The sequence below is a fragment of the Camellia sinensis genome, chromosome 4 (genome assembly GCF_055761805.1).
Source record: "Camellia sinensis isolate YWXY chromosome 4, ASM5576180v1, whole genome shotgun sequence".
Classification (NCBI taxonomy): domain Eukaryota; kingdom Viridiplantae; phylum Streptophyta; class Magnoliopsida; order Ericales; family Theaceae; genus Camellia; species Camellia sinensis.
In genome coordinates, this window is record NC_138964.1 from 75531162 (window position 1) to 75553787 (window position 22626).

Genomic DNA, 22626 nt, shown 5'->3' on the forward strand with positions numbered 1-22626 from the left:
CTTAATGACGTCACTCACACTCTCCGATAACGCAAGTTACTCTCTAAAAGCTTTACTAGTATAAGAGAGTGAGGGAGTAGGTTATATAGGTTCCCAGGAGCGTCCCACTAATATTACTTGGGATGCTCCTCCCGTGCCACGTGTCGTCCCCCGATTGGTGCTCCCTTCCGCAATTCGCGTCGTGTTGTCGAGTAGGGGCTCCGCTCTGCACCCAGATCTGCGGCCAAGATTAAAACATCTAAAAAGACTAGCGCATGCGGGAATTTTGAATTGAAAGAATGGGCCCATTTGGGGCCGTGTTGATGCGTCCGGTACCATTTGTTTGTAGCCGTTTATTTTAATTGTTCTTCCAAATGAAATACAGTAAAGGTTGACCAATATCACGGTCAACATTTTATGCCTATAAACTAAAATCGATGTGATCCATTTAATTGCTGGAGTTTCAACATCAATTACGGCTACTACGTGCCGATTTTAACAACGGCGTCCATATACTCCCAGAATGAAATTAAATTTTAGTCGCCATTGGACAACATCCAGTAGATCCGGCGGGGTTGATCTCCACTTACATAATGATTTTAGAGTGTTTTTAGCTTGTTTTTAGCGCAGCGGCCTCTCCGAATTCGTAAACACACAATTCGTTTATGAATGCGGAATGTATAATTCATATCGACATATAAAGGTTAAGTGCATAGAGTTGGGAGAATAATTAAGTGAAAACGACGTCGCATTGAGGCCATAACTCACTCTCAATGACGTCACTCACTCTCTCGGATGACGCAAGTCACTCTCTTAAAATTTTACAGGTATAAAAGAGTGAGAGAGTGAGTTATATAGGTTCCCAGGAGTGTCCCGCAAATATTACCTGCGATGCTCCTCCTGCGCCAAGTGTCGTCCCCCGATTTGTGCTCCCTTCCCCAATTTGCGGCGTGTTGTCGGCTAGGTGCGCCGCTCCGCGCTCAGATCTGCGGCCAGGATTGAAACATCTGAAAAGCCAAGCGCAAGCGGAAATTTTGAGTTTAAAGAGTGGGCCCATTTGGGGCCGTGTTGATGCGCCCTGTACCATTTGTTTGTAGTTGTTTATTTTAATTGTTCTTCCAATTGAAATACTATTAAGGTTGACCCATGTCGCGGTCAACATTTTATGCCTATAAAATAAAATGGATGTGATCCATTTAGTTGTGGGAGTTTCAACATCGATTATGGCTACAACGTTCCGATTTTCACAACGGCGTCCACGTACGCCCAGAACAAAATTAAATTTTAGTCGCCACTGGACAACATCCAGTAGATCCAGCGGGGTTGATCTCCTCTAACATAATGATTTTAGAATGTTTTTAGCGCAGCAGCCTCTCCGAATTGTCAAACACACAATTCATTTATGAATGCGGAATGTATAATTCATATCGACATATAAAGGTTAAGTGCATAGAGTTGGGAGAATAATTAAGTCAAAACGACGTCACATTGGGGCCATAACTCACTCTCAATGACGTCACTCACTCTCTCGGATGACGAAAGTCACTCTTGAAAAACTTTACTGATATAAGAGAGTGAGGGAGTGAGTTATTTAGGTTCATGGAGCGTCCCACTTATATTACCTCGGACGCTCCTCCCGCGCCACATGTCGTCCCCCGATTGGTGATCCCTTCCACAATTCGCTGCGTGTTGTCGAGTAAGGGCTCCGCTCCACGCCGTGATCTGCAACAAGGATTAAAACATCTAAAAAGGCAAGCGTAAGCGGTAATTTTGAATTTAAAGGGTGGGCCCATTTAGGGCCGTGTTGATGCATCCTGTACCATTTGTTTTTAGTTGTTTATTTTAATTATTCTTCCAAATGATATACTGTTAAGGTTGGCCCATGTCATGGTCAACATTTTACGCCTATAAAATAAAATCGATATGATCCATTTAATTGCTGGAGTTTCAACATAGATTAAGGCTACTACGTTCCGATTTTCACAACGGCGTCCATATACTCCCAGGACAAAATTAAATTTTAGTCGCCATTGGACAACATCCAGTAGATCCGGCAGGGTTGATCTCCTCTGACATAATGATTTTAGAATGTTTTAAGAATGTTTTTAGCGCAGCGGCCACTCCGAATTGTCAAACACACAATTCGTTTTTGAATGCGGAAGGTATAATTCATATCGACATATAAAGGTTAAGTGCATAAAGTTGGGAGAGTAATTAATTTAAAATGACGTCGCATTGAGGCCATAACTCACTCTCAATGACGTCACTCACTCTCACGGATGACACAAATCACTCTCTAAAAACTTTACTGGTATAAGAGAGTGAGGGAGTCAGTTATATAGGTTCCCAGGAGCATCCCACTAATATTACCTGGGACGCACCCCCCGCGCCATGTGTCGTCCCCCGACTGGTGCTCCCTTTCACAATTCGCGGCGTGTTGCCGAATAGGGGCTCCGCTCCATGCCGAGATCTGCGGCCAGGATTAAAACATCTAAAAAGGCAAGCGTTAGCGGGAATTTTTAATTTAAAGAGTGGGCCCATTTGGGGCCGTGCTGATGCATTCTGTACCATTTGTTCTTAGTTGTTTATTTTAGTTGTTCTTCCAAATGAAATACTGTTAAGGTTGACCCCTGTCACGGTCAACATTTTACGCCTATAAAATAAAATCGATGTGATCCATTTAATTGCAGGAGTTTCAACATAGATTACGGCTACAACGTTCCGATTTTCACAACGGCGTCCATGTGGTCCCAGAACAAAATTAAATTATAGTCGCCATTGGACAACATCCAGTAGATCCAGCTGGATTGATCTCCTCTGACATAATGATTTTAGAATGTTTTTAGCACAACGACCTCTCCGAATTGTCAAACACACAATTTGTTTATGAATGCGGAATGTATAATTCATATCGATATATAAAGGTTAAGTGCATAGAATTCGGAGAATAATTAATTTAAAACGACGTCGCATTGAGGCCATAACTCACTCTTAATGACGTCACTCACACTCTCCGATAACGCAAGTTACTCTCTAAAAGCTTTACTAGTATAAGAGAGTGAGGGAGTAGGTTATATAGGTTCCCAGGAGCGTCCCACTAATATTACTTGGGATGCTCCTCCCGTGCCACGTGTCGTCCCCCGATTGGTGCTCCCTTCCGCAATTCGCGTCGTGTTGTCGAGTAGGGGCTCCGCTCTGCACCCAGATCTGCGGCCAAGATTAAAACATCTAAAAAGACTAGCGCATGCGGGAATTTTGAATTGAAAGAATGGGCCCATTTGGGGCCGTGTTGATGCGTCCGGTACCATTTGTTTGTAGCCGTTTATTTTAATTGTTCTTCCAAATGAAATACAGTAAAGGTTGACCAATATCACGGTCAACATTTTATGCCTATAAACTAAAATCGATGTGATCCATTTAATTGCTGGAGTTTCAACATCAATTACGGCTACTACGTGCCGATTTTAACAACGGCGTCCATATACTCCCAGAATGAAATTAAATTTTAGTCGCCATTGGACAACATCCAGTAGATCCGGCGGGGTTGATCTCCACTTACATAATGATTTTAGAGTGTTTTTAGCTTGTTTTTAGCGCAGCGGCCTCTCCGAATTCGTAAACACACAATTCGTTTATGAATGCGGAATGTATAATTCATATCGACATATAAAGGTTAAGTGCATAGAGTTGGGAGAATAATTAAGTGAAAACGACGTCGCATTGAGGCCATAACTCACTCTCAATGACGTCACTCACTCTCTCGGATGACGCAAGTCACTCTCTTAAAATTTTACAGGTATAAAAGAGTGAGAGAGTGAGTTATATAGGTTCCCAGGAGTGTCCCGCAAATATTACCTGCGATGCTCCTCCTGCGCCAAGTGTCGTCCCCCGATTTGTGCTCCCTTCCCCAATTTGCGGCGTGTTGTCGGCTAGGTGCGCCGCTCCGCGCTCAGATCTGCGGCCAGGATTGAAACATCTGAAAAGCCAAGCGCAAGCGGAAATTTTGAGTTTAAAGAGTGGGCCCATTTGGGGCCGTGTTGATGCGCCCTGTACCATTTGTTTGTAGTTGTTTATTTTAATTGTTCTTCCAATTGAAATACTATTAAGGTTGACCCATGTCGCGGTCAACATTTTATGCCTATAAAATAAAATGGATGTGATCCATTTAGTTGTGGGAGTTTCAACATCGATTATGGCTACAACGTTCCGATTTTCACAACGGCGTCCACGTACGCCCAGAACAAAATTAAATTTTAGTCGCCACTGGACAACATCCAGTAGATCCAGCGGGGTTGATCTCCTCTAACATAATGATTTTAGAATGTTTTTAGCGCAGCAGCCTCTCCGAATTGTCAAACACACAATTCATTTATGAATGCGGAATGTATAATTCATATCGACATATAAAGGTTAAGTGCATAGAGTTGGGAGAATAATTAAGTCAAAACGACGTCACATTGGGGCCATAACTCACTCTCAATGACGTCACTCACTCTCTCGAATGACCCAAGTCACTCTCTAAAAACTTTACTGGTATAAGAGAGTGAGGAAGTGAGTTATATAGGTTCCCAGGAGCGTCCCACTAATATTACGTGGGACGCTCCTCCCGCGCCACATGTCGTCCCCCGACTGGTGCCCCCTCCCCAATTCATGGCGTGTTGTCGAGTAGGGACTCCGCTCCGCCCCCAGATCTGCGGCCAGGGTTAAAACATCTAAAAAGGCAAGCGCAAGCGTGAATTTTGAATTTAAATAGTGGGCCCATTGGGGGCTGTGTTGATGCGTCCTGTACCATTTGTTTGTAGTTATTTGTTTTAATTATTCTTCCAAATGAAATACTGTTAAGGTTGACCGATGTCACGGTCAACATTTTATGCCTATAAAATAAAATCAATGTGATCCATTTTATTGCTTGAGTTTCAACATAGATTAAGGCTACTACGTTCCGATTTTCACAACGGCATCCATATACTCCCAGAACAAAATTAAATTTTAGTCGCCATTGGACAACATCCAGTAGATCCGGCGGGATTGATCTCCTCTGACATAATGATTTTAGAATGTTTTTAGCGCAACGGCATCTCTGAATTGTCAAACACACAATTCGTTTTATGAATACGGAATGTATAATTCATATCGATATATAAGGGTTAAGTGCATAGAATTGGGAGAATAATTAATTTAAAACGACGTCGCATTGAGGCTGTAACTGACTCTGAATGACGTCACTCAATCTCTCGGATGACGTAAGTCACTCTCTAAAAACTTTACTGGTATAAGAGAGTGAGGGGGTGAGTTATATAGGTTCCCAGGAGCGTCCCACTAACATTACCAGGGAGGCTCCCCCGGCGCCACGTGTCGTCCCCCGATTGGTGTTCCCTTCCGCAATTTGCGGCGTGTTGTCGAGCAGGTGCTCAACTCCATGCCCAGATTTGCGGCCAGGATTAAAACATCGAAAAAGGTCAGCGCAAGCGGAAATTTTGAAATTAAAGAGTGGGCCCATTTGGGGACGCGTTGGTACGGCCTGTACCATTTGTTCGTAGCTGTTTATTTTAATTCTTCTTCCAAATGAAATACAGTTATGGTTGGCCCATGTCACGGTCAACATTTTATGCCTACAAAATAAAATGGATGTGATCCATTTAATTCCTGGAGTTTCAACATCGATTATGGCTACTACGTTCCAATTTTCACAACGACGTCCATATACTCCTAGAATAAAATTAAATTTTAGTCGCCGCTGGACAACATCCAGTAGATCCGGCGAGTTTGATCTCCTCGGACATAATGATTTTAGAACCTTTTTTGAATGTTTTTAGCACAGCGGCCTCTCCGAATTGTCAAACACACAATTCGTTTATGAATGCGGAATGTATAATTCATATCGACATATAAAGGTTAAGTGCATGGAGTTGGGAGAATAATTAACTTAAAACGACGTCGCATTGAGGCCATAACTCACTCTCAATGACGTCACTCACTCTCTCGGATGACGCAAGTCACTCTCTAAAAACTTTCCTGGTATAAGAGAGTGAGGGAGTGAGTTATATAGGTTCCCAGGAGCGTCCCACAAATATTACCTGGGACACTCCCCCCGCACCACGTGTCGTCCCCAGATCTGCGGCCAAGATTAAAACATCTAAAAAGGCAAGCGTAAGCGGGAATTTTGAATTTAAAGAGTGGGCCCATTTGGGGCCGGATTGATGCATTCTGTACCATTTGTTTTTAGTTGTTTATTTTAATTGTTCTTCCAAATGAAACACTGTTAAGGTTGACCCATGTCACGCTCAACATTTTATGCCCATAAAATACAATCGATGTGATCCATTTAATGGCTGGAGTTTCGACATGGATTAAGGCTACTACGTTCTGATTTTCACAACGGCGTCCATATACTCCCAGAACAAAATTAGATTTTAGTCGCCATTGGAAAACATCCAGTACATCCGGCGGGTTTGATCTCTTCTGACATAATGATTTTAGAATGTTTTTGGAATGTTTTCAGCGCATCGGCCTCTCCGAATTGTCAAACACACAATTCGTTTATGAATGTGGAATGTATAATTCACATTGATATATAAAGGTTAAGTGCATAGAATTGGGAGAATAATTAATTTAAAACGACGTCGCATTAAGCCCGTAACTCACTCTCAACGACGTCGCTCACTCTCTCGGATGACGGAAGTCGCTCTCTAAAAACTTTACTGGTATAAGAGAGTCAGGGAGTGAGTTATATAGGTTCCCAGAAGCGTCCCACTAATATTACCTGGGACTCTCCTCCCGTGCCACGTGTTGTCCCCCGATTGGTGCTCCCTTCCGCAATTCACGGCGTGTGGTCGAGTAGGGGCTCCGCTTCGCACCCAGATCTGCGGCCAGGATTAAAACATCTAAAAAGGCAAGCGTAAGTAGGAATTTTGAATTTAAAGGGTGGGCCCATTTGGGGCCGTGTTGATGGATCCTGTACCATTTGTTTTTAGTTGTTTATTTTAATTGTTCTTCCAAATGGAATACTGTTAAGGTTGACCCATGTCACGGTCAACATTAAATTGCTGGAGTTTCAACACAGATTAAGGCTACTACGTTCCGATTTTCACAACGGCGTCCATATACTCCCAGAGCAAAATTAAATTTTAGTCGCCATTGGACAACATCCAGTAGATCCGGCATGGTAGATCTCCTCTAACATAATGATTTTAGAAGTTTTTTAGCGCAGCGGTGTAGACGCGCCCGCGTGAGGCCTTCGTGCTACGGTTCGGACTCAATTTGTGTCACGGTTCTAAATCTGAACCAAAAAGTCCAAATCTGGCAAATCGTTTTGAGAAAATAGATTTTTGAAAGAAGTGCCAAACATGGACTGCTTTTCCAGATACAGAGTCACCACGTAAATATTTTATTTGGGGACTTTAGGAAACCCTGACTCGGTGCCAAAGGCCACGTGTCCGTCATCACCAAAGTTGCCTCGGCTCGGGAACTTGGGTACGATCGGAGAAGGTCAGCTATGAGCACCCCCTCTCGCCCGGTCCGAAGACTGGCCTCTACTAACCGTGATATTCTATTTTGAAAACGTTATGTGCTCTTATTCCGGTTATTAGCCTAGAATTACTATGTTGTGCGCACAGCAAACAAGTATAGACCAAATCGCCTTATATTGGAGCAAAACATTTCATGCTTGTTTTGAAGATGGTTTGCTACTCGCAAGTAGGCTAAAATGCAGGTTTTGCCACCTTCGAGTGGACTTTTTAAAAAAGATGGTTTTGCCACTATCTAGTGGGCTTAAAACTCACAGTTTTAATGCATTTTTCCAATTTAGGCAATTCAACCTCCATCCACAGGCATTCAAGCAGTTATATCACATAAGAAGCTAGCCTCATGGTAATCATGCTGTTATGGCAACACTCACACGCATGCGGTATGCTAAAGCATAAATGCTTACCGAGTACTCCGAGCCAAAACAAAACTAGTTAGTAATCATATGCATGATCCTAGTTCATGTTAAGATGGCTAATGCAACACATGCAAGATGCAACTAAGATAGGCTCGGCTAATCTATAATGACATGTGAAATGCTACAACTAACACGTATTCAATTTGGAATTGAAATACAAATGGAGTTAGAATGATGCGCCGAGCCTGGTGCATGCAAGACAAATGTATGAATGCACGCATGCATAGCACAAGGTATGCTAATTTAAATATGCCCTAGTCTACCATCATAAGTGGGTACATAAAAGGGAAGAAAGACGTGGGGTTGGAAGACATACACATAGTCACGCACACTTATTACATAATTGCCCTCACTCGGAGGGTCCAAATAAATATTACAGTCCGAATAATAAACACATAAATTATTACAGAATTTCTAATTAATTAACAGAATGAATGCAAAAAAGAAAGGTGGCCACAGCCCCCCGCCTTGGGATGCGCGAATGATGCATGCTCGAACCCGTCTTGGCCGAAAAGTCCGTACCATACCACTGCCGCCACTGTTTACACTGCCCTGCTTCTCTGAAAATTGCCAAAGTTCTGGGACAGGTCCCCTGAACACTGTGGAACACCATCGGCTGAAGGAAATGTCCACCGGCCATTGAAAATATCCATCGGCTATTTATGAAGCTATCGGCCTAGGAAAGATTGCCGGTCGGCACTGAACACTGCCGGTCGGCAGAAAGTTCCTGCAGAATCTGGTTTTTGACAGCAACAAGGACAGACAGTGCATGGCATGGAATTTCAAGCAAGTGTATGCATGGCTACTCTCCCAATCATGTAACGGACTCAAGGGAGTATGGCCCTTGACCCTCGGGCTATCAATTGTGCATTTGATGCATGATAGCCTAAGGAGCCAAGGTTGCAATTCAATGTAAAAATGCATGCAACACACAAATGAGGACCAAGATCCTATCATGCCAAAGTCAAGGGCCTCAGTGACCGAAGGTTGAGGTGTGTTTTGTCACTCGAAGTACAAACACCCCTTATCCCTCAAGTTTGGTTTGACACCCTAAACCAAACAATGTAATGCGTGTATGCACTTGTGATTCAAGTTATGCAACATGAGGCTAAGATGCAAAACATGTCAAATATGTTGCAACCTACCATGTTAAGCATGCAAAGTGCTAATCATATGAGATGCAAATGTAATGCAAACATGGACAAGTATGCCCTAAGGCTAGCATGGGACAACATGTAATGAGCCAAGTAAGCAACAAGCATATGATAAGCATGCAATGGTGGACATAAACCATAAACGGCAAACCTCAACCTCGCCATAAACAGTGGCCAAAATGATGCAACAAAGGCATGAAAACACACACAAGCATGCATGCACAAGGCCTTAAACATGGAGCATAATCCATCAACTCTTCAAAGCATGAAGGGGATGGAAAATGCAAGTATGCAAGCATGGAACATGGACTGAAATGTGGTCTCCAATGATGCCAAATCATGAGAACAAGCCAAGTAAAGCATACTAGTGACCTACACACCTAAGGCTAGTAAGCTAGAATGCAAAGAAGCTATACAAAGCATGGAAAACATGAATCCAAAGACCCAAGACAGACCTTAAGCATGTTAAAACATGACCAAAAACTTCACAAAGCTAAGCCAAAATATGAAAGCATGGTAGTCCAAAGGCAAGATGCATTTCTAGGCAAAATAGAGGAATACAAAGCAAGTGTATGATACATGCCAAGGGTCAACAAACCAACATGGGAAAGAGGTAAAACATGCTAAATAAACACCAAATACCTACTGAAATAGAGCCAACACATGTTAGAATGAGGTGCTCCTTTGGAAGGCCATGCAAGGGGTTGTTATACGCATGCAAGAGGGACACTCAATATGACCAAAACAACTCTGGAAATGGCTTATGGGGGTCCTAAAACCCACTGAAAAATGCCTGAACTGAGCTCAAGAAGTGTGCAAATATAGGCCCCTTTGTAAGACCAAAAAGGGCATCAAACAAGACAACAAGGAGAGGGGATGGCGCTCTCCTTCTTAGGACCTTAAACCACCATCCTCACCACTGAAATCCCTCAAGATATCAGTGGTGAGGAGGCCCAAACAAGGTGGTCCCTGAGCTCACTAAAAATGCACAAAAATGAGGCCAAACAGGGCCTAAGAGGGGTCAAACAACCCCAAACACCAAAGTGGTCAAAAACAAACTTGAAAAGGAGCTCAAAAAAAGACTTTTTTCAGTTATACACTAATCTCAAAACAGAAAGCAAGATAGGCTAAAAGTGTGTGCAAAAATGGGGGATAAAAGAGGGTTAAAGGCTCACCCTTGTAGACCAACGAAACCAGCAGCTTCTTGGACAAAAAACCAGTCCCTTAGCCTCTGAAAATGGCCTCCAAGCTCCTTAGATTGATGATGGAGGTGTTAGGCTAGGGGTTGGTGTGCAAAGGAGCCAAGAACCAAGCCATTTGGAGCCAAAATGGAGAAGATATGGAGAGAGATATATGTATAGAGCCTTAGACCAATTCTTGGAACCTCTTGAATGGAAGAATAGGCTCTATATTTATAGAGCAAGACAAGGTGCCAAGCTTCTTAGAGAAGCAAACAAAAAAGAGGGGTCAAGGGGGTCAAGCTTCCCTTAGAAGCTTAGAGCAAAAGGGCCAAGAAGGCCAAGCTTCTTCAAGAAAAGGTCTCGGCCAGGAAAAGTGGCTGATTGATCAGAAACAGTGGCCAGCCGACCAAACATAATGCCGACCGACCATCAATAGTGCCGACCAGCCATAACCAATGGCCGGTGGCAAGGAAACAAGGCCGGTGGCCTCAAGCCATGGCCGGTGAGATGTGGGGATGGCCTTCAAGCTACTTCCCACCCTCAGAAGCAAAACAACAAGTGTTTTGGTGCAAAACAACAAGCGTTTTGGTGCAAAACCAGACACAAAACAGTGGAGTCGAGAGATCCTGAGGTAGGGCGCGTAGTCGAGACCTCCGGGAACTCAAGAGGAACACGAACAAGGATGATCATCGAGTGTTCAAACGATGACGTCCAAGTCTTAAGGACGGTCAAAAATGGGGTGTCTACAAGCGGCCTCTCCGAATTGTCAAACACACAATTCGTTTATGAATGCGGAATGTATAATTCATATCAACATATAAAGGTTAAGTGCATAAAGTTGGGAGAATAATTAATTTAAAATGACGTCGCATTGAGGCCATAACTCACTCTCAATGACATCACTCACTCTCGCGGATGACGCAAGTCACTCTCTAAAAACTTTACTGGTATAAGAGAGTGAGGGAGTGAGTTATATAGGTTCCCAGGAGCGACCCACTAATATTACCTGGTACGCTCCTCTCGTGCTACGTGTCGTCCCCCGATTGGTGCTCCCTTTCGTAGTTCGCGGCGTGTTGTCGAGTAGGGGCTCCGCTCCGTGCCCAGATCTACGGCCAAGATTAAAACATCTAAAATGGCAAGCGCAAACGGGAATTTTGAATTTAAAGAGTGGCCCATTCGGGGCCGTGTTGATGCGTCCAGTACCATTAGTTTGTAGTTGTTTATTTTAACTGTTCTTCCAAATGAAATACTGTTAAGGTTGACCCATGTCACGGTCAGCATTTTATGCCTATAAAATAAAATCAATGTGATACATTTAATTACTGGAGTTTCAACATAGATTACGGCTACTACGTTCCGATTTTCACAACGGCATCCATATACTCCCAGAACAAAATTAAATTTTAGTCGCCATTGGCCAATATCCAGTAGATCCGGCGGGATTGATCTCCTCTGACATAATGATTTTAGAATGTTTTTAGTGCGGGGACCTCTCTGAATTGTCAAACACACAATTCGTTCATGAATGCGGAATGTATAATTCATATCGATATATACAGGTTAAGTGCATAGAATTTGGAGAATAATTAATTTAAAACGACGTCGCATTGAGGCCATAACTCACTCTCAATGATGTCACTCACTCTCTCGGATGACGGAAGTCACTCTCTAAAAACTTTACTGGTATAAGAGAGTGAGGGAGTGAGTTATATAGGTTCCCTAGAGCGTCCCACTAATACTACCTCGGACGCACATCCCGCGCCACGTGTCGTCCCACGATTAGTGCTCCCTTCCGTAATTCGCTGCATGTGGTCGAGTAGGGGCTCCGCTCCGCGCCGTGATCTGCAGCTAGGGTTAAAACATCTAAAAAGGCAGGCGTATGCGGTAATTTTGAATTTAAAGGGTGGGCCCATTTAGGGCCGTGTTGATGCATCCTGTACCATTTGCTTTTAGTTGTTTATCTTAATTGTTCTTCCAAATGAAATACTGTTAAGGTAGACCCATGTCACTGTCAACATTTTACGCCTATAAAATAAAATCGATGTGATCCATTTAATTGCTGGAGTTTCAACATAGATTAAGGCTACTACGTTCCGATTTTCACAACGACGTCCATATACTCGCAGGACAAAATTAAATATTAGTTGCCATTGGACAACATCCAGTAGATCCGGCGTGGTTGATCTCCTTGGACATAATGATTTTAGAATGTTTTAAGAATGTTTTTAGCGCAGCGGCCACTCCGAATTGTCAAACACACAATTCGTTTATGAATACGGAATGTATAATTCATATCGACATATAATGGTTAAGTGCATAAAGTTGGGAGAATAATTAATTTAAAATGACGTCGCATTGAGGCAATAACTCACCCTCAATGACATCAGTCACTCTCACGGATGACGCAAATCACTCTCTTAAAACTTTACTAGTATAAGAGAGTGAGGGAGTGAGTTATATAGGTTCCCAGGAGCGTCCCGCTAATATTACCAGGGACGCACCCCCCGCGCCATGTTTCATCCCCCGACTGGTGCTCCTTTTCACAATTCGTGGCGTGTTGCCGAGTAAGGGCTCCGCTCCGTGCCGAAATCTGCGGCCAGTATTAAAACATCTAAAATGGCAAGTGTAAGCGGAAATTTTTAATTTAAAGATTGGGCCCATTTGGGGCCATGCTGATGCATCCTGTAGCATTTGTTTTTAGTTGTTTATTTTAGTTGTTCTTCCAAATGAAATACTGTTAAGGTTGACCCCCGTCACGGTCAACATTTTACGCCTATAAAATAAAATTGATGTGATCCATTTAATTGCAGGAGTTTCAACATAGATTAAGGCTACAACGTTCCGATTTTCACAACGGCGTCCATATGCTCCCAGAACAAAATTAAATTATAGTCGCCATTGGACAACATCCAGTAGATCCGGCTGGATTGATCTCCTCTGACATAATGATTTTAGAATGTTTTTAGAATGTTTTTAGCACAGCGACCTTTGCAAATTGTCAAACACATAATTCGTTTATGAATACGGAATGTATAATTCATATCCACATATAAAGGTTAAGTGCATAGAATTGGGAGAATAATTAATTTAGAACGACGTCGCATTGAGGCCATAACTCACACTCAATGACGTCACTCACTCTCTCGGATAACGCAAGTTACTCTCTAAAAGCTTTGCCAGTATAAGAGAGTGAGGGAGTGAGTTATATAGGTTCCCAGGAGCGTCCCACTAAAATTACCTAGGACGCTCCTCCCGTGCCACGTGTCGTCCCCCGATTGGTGCTCCTTTTCGCAATTCGCGTCGTGTTGTCGAGTAGTCGCTCCGCTCCGTACCCAGATCTGCGGCCAGGATTAAAACATCTCAAAAGACAAGTGCAACCGGGAATTTTGAATTTAAAGAGTGGGCCCATTTGGGGCCGTGTTGATGCGTCCTGTACCATTTGTTTGTAGCTGTTTATTTTAATTGTTCTTCCAAATGAAATACAGTAAAGGTTGACAAATATCACGGTCAACATTTTATGCCTATAAAATAAAATCGATGTGATCCATTTAATTGCTGGAGTTTCAACATCAATTATGGCTACTACGTTCCGATTTTCACAACGGCGTCCATATACTCCCAGAACAAAATTAAATTTTAGTTGCCCTTGGACAACATCCAGTAGATCCAGCGGGGTTGATCTCCTCTAAAATAATGATTTTAGAATGTTTTTTGCGCAACGGCCACTCCGAATTGTCAAACACACAGTTCGTTTATGAATGCGGAATGTATAATTCATATCAACATATAAAGGTTAAGTGCATAGAGTTGGGAGAATAATTAATTTAAAACGACGTCGCATTGAGGCCATAACTCACTCTTAATGACATCACTCGCTCTGCCGGATGACGCAAGTCACTCTCTAAACACTTTACTGGTATAAGAGAGTGAGGGAGTGAGTTACATAGGTTCCCAGGAGCGTCCCACTAACCTTACCTGGGACGCTCCCCCCCGCGCCACATGTCGTCCCCCGATTGGGGCTCCCTTCCTCAATTCGCGGCGTGTTCTTGAGTAGGGGCACCGCTCCGCAGCCTGATCTATGGCTAGGATTAAAAGATCTAAAAAGGCAAGCACAAGCGGGAATTTTTAATTTAAAGAGTGGGCCCATTTGGGGCCGTATTGATGCGTCCTGTACCATTTGTTTGTAGCCGTTTATTTTAATTGTTCTTCCAAATGAAATATGACCCATGTCACGGTCAACATTTTATGCCTATAAAATAAAATTGATATGATCCATTTAATTGCTGGAGTTTCAACATCTATTATGGCTACTACGTTCCGATTTTCACAACGGCGTCCATATACTCCCAAAACAAAATTAAATTTTAGTCGCCGCTGGACAACATCCAGTAGATCCGGCGGGGTTGATCTCCTCTGACATAATGATTTTAGAATGTTTTTAGAATGTTTTTAGCGCAGCGGCCTCCTCGAATTGTCAAACACACAATTCGTTTATGAATGCAGAATGTATAATTCATGTCGATATATAAAGGTTAAGTGCATAGAGTTGTGAGAATAATTAATTTTAAACGACGTCGCATTGAGGCCATAACTCACTCTCAATGACGTCACTCACTCTCTCGGATGACGCAAGTCACTCTTTAAAAATTTTACTGGTATAAGAGAGTGAGGGAGTGAGTTATATAGGTTCCCAGGAGCGTCCCACTAATATTGCCTGGGACGCTCCCCCCCGCGCCACGTGTCGTCCCCCGATTGGTGATCCCTTCCACAATTTGCAGCGTGCTGTCGAGTAGGGGCTCCGCTCCGCACCCAGATCTGTAGCCAGGATTAAAACATCTAAAAAGGCAAGCGCAAGCAGGAATTTTGAATTTAAAGAGTGGGCCCATTTGGGGCCATGTTGATGCGTCCTGTACCATTTGTTTGTAGCCGTTTATTTTAATTGTTCTTCCAAATGTAATACAATTAAGATTGACCCATGTCACTGTCAACATTTAATGCCTATAAAATAAAATCGATGTGATCCGTTTAATTGCTGGAGTTTCAACATCGATTATGGCTACTACGTTCCGATTTTCACAACGGTATCCATATACCCCCAAAACAAAATTAAATTTTAGTCGCCGCTGGGCAACATCCTGTAGATCCAGCGGGGTGGATCTCCTCTAACACAATGATTTTAGAATGTTTTGAGAATGTTTTAAGCGCAGCGGCCTCTCCGAATTGTCAAACACACAATTCGTTTATGAATGCGGAATGTATAATTCATATCGACATATAAAGGTTAAGTGCATAGAGTTGGGAGAATAATTAATTCAAAACGACGTCGCATTGAGGCCATAACTCACTCCCGATGACATCACTCACTCTCTCGGATGACGCAAGTCACTCTCTAAAATCTTTACTGGTATAAGAGAGTGAGGGAGTTAGTTAGATAGGTTCCAAGGAGCATCCCACAAATATTACCGGGGACGCTCCCCCCGCACCACGTGTCGTCCCCCGATTAGTGCTCCCTTCCGCAATTCGCGGCGTATTGTCGAGTAGGGGTTCCTTGTGTAGACCGCAATGCTTTCTTTGCGTAGACCGCATGTTTTCCTTGCGTAGGCCGCATGTTTTACTTGCGTATACCGCATGTTCTGCTTGCGTGGACCGCATTCCTGTGTCCAAATTCATTACCTGCGTAGACCGCATGTCTTACTTGCGTAGACCGCATGTTCTGCTTGCGTAGACCGCATTCTTATGATTCAATTTCATTGCTTGCGTAGACCGCATGCTTATGATCAATTTCGTTGCCTGCGTAGACCGCGTGCTCCACTTACATGTCTGTGCCTTCACAGCATTGTTGTGCTTCCCACTTGCTTTGCGTTGTCACGCATTTTCAAGTACATTAATATGCATGTTGTTAATCACATTGTACCTGTTAAGTTTGTTTTCTTTGCAGGCACGATATTGTATGTACGGTTCATTTAAGGTTGGTGCAACCAGATGAGCCGCACAGGTATTGTATTTTACGGTCTAGAAGACCTTAAATCCTCGGAAGGTGCAAGACCTTCAATGCATTGATGTGCACAGTCCATTTACATTGTCATGTATCTTAAAAGCCGCGTGTTGTCGCGTATTCCATACATCATGCATCATCATGCATTTGCATTTCAAAAACAAAAACAAAAAAATTGCATTGTCATGCACCATCGTAAATAGTTGCACTGTCATGCATCATTGTAACATAGTGTATATTGCATTATAGCTTGCATGCATTCACTGCATCACCTCCGCCTATGGCTCGCGCCTTTCCATGATTGAGCTTGGTCTGGTATGTGCCCATACTTTTCACGTCGAAACATAGTTTAGTAGACCGTTCTATGTTAGACACGGCTTGTATGTGTACATGCTTTTCCTAGGAAAGATTTGGTTTGGCCCGCAGGCCATATCCATTATATTGCATTTCCATTCCATCGCATATTTGTAGATATTGTATTATAGCTTGCATGCATTCACTGCATCACCTCCGCCTATGGCTCGCGCCTTTCCATGATTGAGCTTGGTCTGGTATGTGCCCATACATTTCACATCGAAACATAGTTCAGTAGACCGTTCTATATTAGACACGGCTTGTATGTGTACATGCTTTTCCTAGGCAAGATTTGATTTGGCCCGTAGGCCATATCCATTATATTACATTTCCATTGCATTTCATATTTGTAGATATTGCATTGTAGCTTGCATGCATTCACTGCATCACCCCCGCCTATGGCTTGCGCCTTTCCATGTTGAGCTTGGTCTGGTATGTGCCCATACTTCTCATGTCGAAACATAGTTCAGTAGACCGTTCTATGTTAGACGTGGCTTGTATGTATACATGCCTTTCCTAGGCAAGATTTGGGTTAGCCCGCGTGCCTTATCCATTGCCATTTTCCCCAGCATTTTCATTGTATATATTACATTATAGTGTAATTGTTGCATCCAGCATTAGGATCGTAGTCCTTTCCCCAGCGGGTCGTTTCCCCACCTTTGTCATCTCCCCCCAATACTTGTTCTTGTGTCCATGTACATTACTCATAGTTCAGTTGATCGTTCTATGGTAGACGGACTTGTTACCTCCATCAATCTATTTGACATTTGTGTGGTTTTCAACCGCTCATGATTGGATCATGATTCAATTGCTTTGCATATAGTTTGCATTGTTTCAATTACGTTGCATTTTCATTTGCAGTGTTTATACATTGTTTTGTATATATCGCATATCATTTTGCATTCATTCTTGCATTGTCATGCATGTTGCTAACAAATATTGTACCTGTTAAGTTTGCTTTCTTTTCAGGCACGATATTGTATGTACGGTTCATTTGAGGCTGGTGCAACCAGACGAACCGCACAGGTATTGTATCCTCCGGGTGAGACGTATCGAGAATTACATAATTCTCTTACATCCTTTCTGCATTTGTAATGTAGTTGCATTGGTGTATGCTAGCTTGAAACTGTCGCATGTGTGCTTCATTACAGCTTTCTTTGCATGATCATAAGTTATGTCCGGCTCTGTGCATTGTCTTTTTAGATTTTTAGAATGCTTTTAGCGCAGCGGCCTCTCCGAATTGTCAAACACACATTTCGTTTATAAATGCGGAATGTATAATTCATATCGATACATAAAGGTTAAGTGCATAGAATTGGGAGAATAATTAATTTAAAACGACGTCGCATTGAGGCCACAACTCACTCTCAATGACGTCACTCGCTCTCTCGGTTGACGCAAGTCACTATCTTCAAACTTTACTGGTATAAGAAAGTGAGGGAGTGAGTTATATAAGTTCCCAGGAGCGTTGCACTAATATTACCTAGGACGCTCCCCCCCGCGCCATGTGTCGTCCACCGATTGGTGCTGCCTTCCGCAATTCGTGGTGTGTTGTCGAGTAGGGGCTCCGATCCGCGCCCAAATCTGCGGCCAGGCTTAAAACATCTAAAAAGGCAAGCGCAAGCGGGAATTTTGAATTTGAAAAGTAGGCCATTTTGGGGCCGTGTTGATGCCTCCTGTACCATTTGTTTGTAGCCGTTTATTTTCGTTGTTCTTCCAAATGAAATACAGTTTAGGTTGAGCCATGTCACGGTCAACATTTTATGCCTATAAAATAAAATCGATGTGATCCATTTAATTGCTGGAGTTTCAACATCGATTATGGCTACTACGTTCTGATTTTCACAACGGCGTCCTTGTACTCCCAGAACAAAATTAAATTTTAGTCGCCGCTGGACAACATCCAGTAGATCCGGTAGGGTTGATCTCCTCTGACATAATGATTTTAGAAAGTTTTTAGAATGTTTTTAGCGCAGCGGCCCCTCCGAATTGTCAAACACACAGTTCGTTTATGAATGCAGAATGTGTAATTAATATCAGTATATAAAGGTTAAGTGCATAGAATTGGGAGAATAATTAATTTAAAACGACGTCGCATTGAGGCCATAACTCACTCTCAATGACGTCACTCACTCTCTCAGATGACGCAAGTCACTCTCTAAAAACTTTACTGGTATAAGAGAGTGAGGGAGTGAGTTATATACGTTCCCAAGAGCGTCCCACTAATATTACCTGGGACGCTCCCCCCGCGCCACGTGTCGTCCCCCAATTGGTGATCCCATCCACAATTCGCAGCGTGTTGTCGAGTTCGGGCTCCGCTCCGTGCCCAGATCTGCGGCCAGGATTAAAACTTCTAAAAAGGCAAGCGCAAGCTGTAGACACCCCATTTTTGACCGTCCTTAAGACTTGGACGTCACCGTAGGAACACTCGGTGATCATCCGTGCTTGTGTTCGTCTCAAGTTCCCGGAGGTCTCGACTGCGCGCCTCGCCTCAGGATCTCTTGACTCAACTTTTCGGTGTCTGGTTTTGCACCAAACACTTGTGTTTCTGCCTTGAGAGGCAAGGAATGGCTTGTTGGCCATTCCCACACCCCACCGGCTGTCCCCTCACGTCACCGGCCGTTTATTGTTGCCGCCGGCAGTGGTTTCTTAAAACCAATGGCCGGTCGGCACTATATTTTGCCGACCGGCACTTTATTTGGCCGGTGACCTTTTTTTTGCTAGCCGATGTGACCCCTTTGCACCCTTCAGACTTGGTGCATGCCAGCTGTGCCAGCTGGAATGCACCAACACTCCTCCCCGTACATGAAATGGCTGTTTTGCCCCTTTTGCCCCCTTTTGGTCAAAGCTTCTTGAGGAAGCTTGACCCTTTGGTCAAAGCTTCCTCAAGAAGCTTGGCCAGCTGTCTTAGCTTCCTCAAGAAGCCTTGACCTCCTTGCCCCCTTTGCCCCTTTCATTTAGCTTCCTTGAGAAGCTTAAATCATTGCCCTTTGCCTATTTAAGCACCTCTCTTCTTCCATTGTTGGGGGTTGGAGTTTTTTTGAAGATAAAAACCAGAGCTTATATACATATACATCATATACACACACACTCTCTCTATATTTCCCTCTCTCTCCTCCCTTGTGTGTGTTTTCTTGGCCTAAAAGTGCATTTTGACCTTACTTTTGCACTAATACACACACCATTACACCTTGCTCCGAGATTGAGAGGCATTGAGGGTTGTTTTTTGAGATTTTGGACTGATTTTGCTCAGAAGAGTGTGGCTGGACCAACTGTTCTTGAAGTGTTCTTCAAGGGTAAGATTCTCACTTTAGTTTCCCCAATCTTGCATTGGCTTTTGACCTATCTTGCTTATTGATTTGAGCTTTGTGTATAACTAAAAAAAGTCTTATATTTTCCTGCTTAAGACATCTCATTAGGTCATTTTGGCATTGGGGGTCGAACTCCCCCTCTTAGGCCTCTTTTGGCCTCTTTTGGTGCCTTTTCTTTAAGCCTTGTTGCCTTTGTTGTATTGCTCTTTTCACCACTGAAATCCAGTGGATTTTCAGTGGTGAAGAAGATGGTTTGAGGTCTTGCATAGGGGAGGGACACCCCTCTCCCCTTTGTCTCTCTTTTATCCTTGTTTTTGGCTTAAAGGGCAACATGCATGCTTGACTGATTTTGGCCCTATTTCAAAGGTTTTTAGATGTCTTTTGATCATGACATATCTCTATCTTTGGTCGGGTTTGTGGTCTTTTGCATGCATAATACCCTTGTTTTGTATCCCACCCTTTTGCATAGAAATTCATCTTCTATTTAGGCTTCCATGCTTGCATGATTTAACTTAGCTTGTTGAAGCTTTCGGTCATGATTTGTCATGCTTAAGATCTGTTGGCCACTGTTTTGGTCATGTTTGACATGCTTGATGTAGTTGCTTTGCATTTTGGCTTGTAGGCCTTGAGTATTTTGGCTTCTAGCATGCTTAACTTAGACTATCCTCATGATTTGGCATTATTTAAGATCATATTTCAGTCCATGTAAGGTGGTCTTATATTGTCATTTGTGTCCCTTCCCATGCTTTAAGGTGTTGTAGTTTTGTGCCTTGAAATGGGCATTGCGCATGCTTGTATGTTTAAGACATTTTGGGGCTGCCATATCAGCGGGTTTTTGGGTGTATTTTGCTGCATTGAACATCTGTTTTTGGTCGCTTAGTCCATGCCATGAGTGGTCATGATGATTGTAGTAGAATGCCCCTTGATTGTGCCTTAGCTTTGGGCCCCTTTGGCTTGCATGTTGGCATGAGTGCTTGTTCACCATTTTGGACACTTTTTGGTCACTGTTTTGGGATGGACTGAGGTCTGCCCTTCATGGTTTAGCACCACCATTGCATTATCATGTTGCATTGTTTTGGTCCTGATGCTTACATTGTATCATACTTGCATGTTGGCGTGGCATTTATCTAGTTGCATCTCATATACATTGTACCATACTTGGCACATTTAGAATGCACTAACTTAGTTTGCATGTTTAGGTTGCATTACAATTGGCATGTTTTGCATTTTAACCTCACGTTGTGCATTTGAGCCAAGTTTGTATATATGCATTGCATTGCTTGGTTTGGGGTGTCAAACCGGGCATGGGGATTGAGGAGTGTTTGTACTTCAAGTGACAAAACACGCCTCAACCCTCGGTCACCAATCCCCTTGACTCCAATATGATAGGGTGTTGGTATTCATGTGTTTTGTTTGCATGCATTTTACATTGAATTGCAACCTTGGCCTATTAGGCCATCATGCATCAAAAATGCACGATTGATGGTCCGAATGTCGAGGGTCACGCTCCCTTGAGTCACTTGCATAATTGGGAGTGTGACCAAGCTCACATTTGCTCAAAATTCCATGCCATGTACTGCTTTGCCCTCTGCTGCTGTCAACTGCAGGTCCCAGCAGGAATTTGTGGCCGATCGGCAATGTTTAGTGCCGGCCGGCAAAGAATATGTGGCCGATAGACTTGAAAGCAGCCGATGGAAATTTCCCATGGCCGGTGGTTATTTCCCTTAGCCGATAGTGTTCTACAGTGTGCAGAGAACATATTCCAAGACTTTGGCAATTTTCAGAGGAGCAGGGCAGCATTAACAGAGGCAGCAGTGGCATGGTACGGGTTTCCGGGCAAGATGGATCGAGCATGCATCATTCGCGTATCCCGAGGCAGGGCTGCGGTCATCTCTATTCTGCATTTAATTTGTTGAATTACAGGGTCTGTAACAATTAATTAGCTAGGATAGGTAATTCATTATTCGGATTGTATTATTCTTTTGGTCCCTCCGAGAGAGGGCAAATTTGAAATAAGTGTGGGTGCGTGTGTGCATGTCTTCCAATCCCACATCTTTCTTCCCTTTTATTTACCTGCTTATGATGGTAGACTAGGGCATATTTAAATTAGCATAACAGCATGACAGCATGTTTGCATTCATTCATCTGTTTCGCATGCACCAGTCTCGACGCATCATACTAACTGCATCGTATTTTCAATCCCAAATTGAGTACATGTTATTTGCAGCATTTCACATGCCATGTTTAGGATAGCCGAGCCTGTTTGGATTGCATCTTTGCATTTGTTGCATTAGCCATTTCAAAACATGAACTAGGATCATGCATGTGATTACTAACTAGTTTCTGTTTTCGCTTGCAGTACTAGGTGAGCTTTTATGCTTTAGCATGCCGCATGCGTGTGAGTGTTGCCATAATTGCATGATTACCATGAGGCTAGCTGCTTATGTGATATAACTGCTTGAATGCCTGTGGATGGAGCTCGAATTGCTTAAATTGGGATAACGCATTAAAACTGTGAATTTTAAGCCCACTAGATAGTGGCAAAACCATCTTTTCTAAAAGCCCACTTGAGGGTGGCAAAACTTGCATTTTAGCCTACTTGCGAGTAGCAAACCATTTTCAAAACAAACATGAAAAGTTTTGTTCCAATTTAGGCGATTTGGTCAATACTTGTTTGCTGTGCGCATAACATAGTAATTCTAGGCTAATA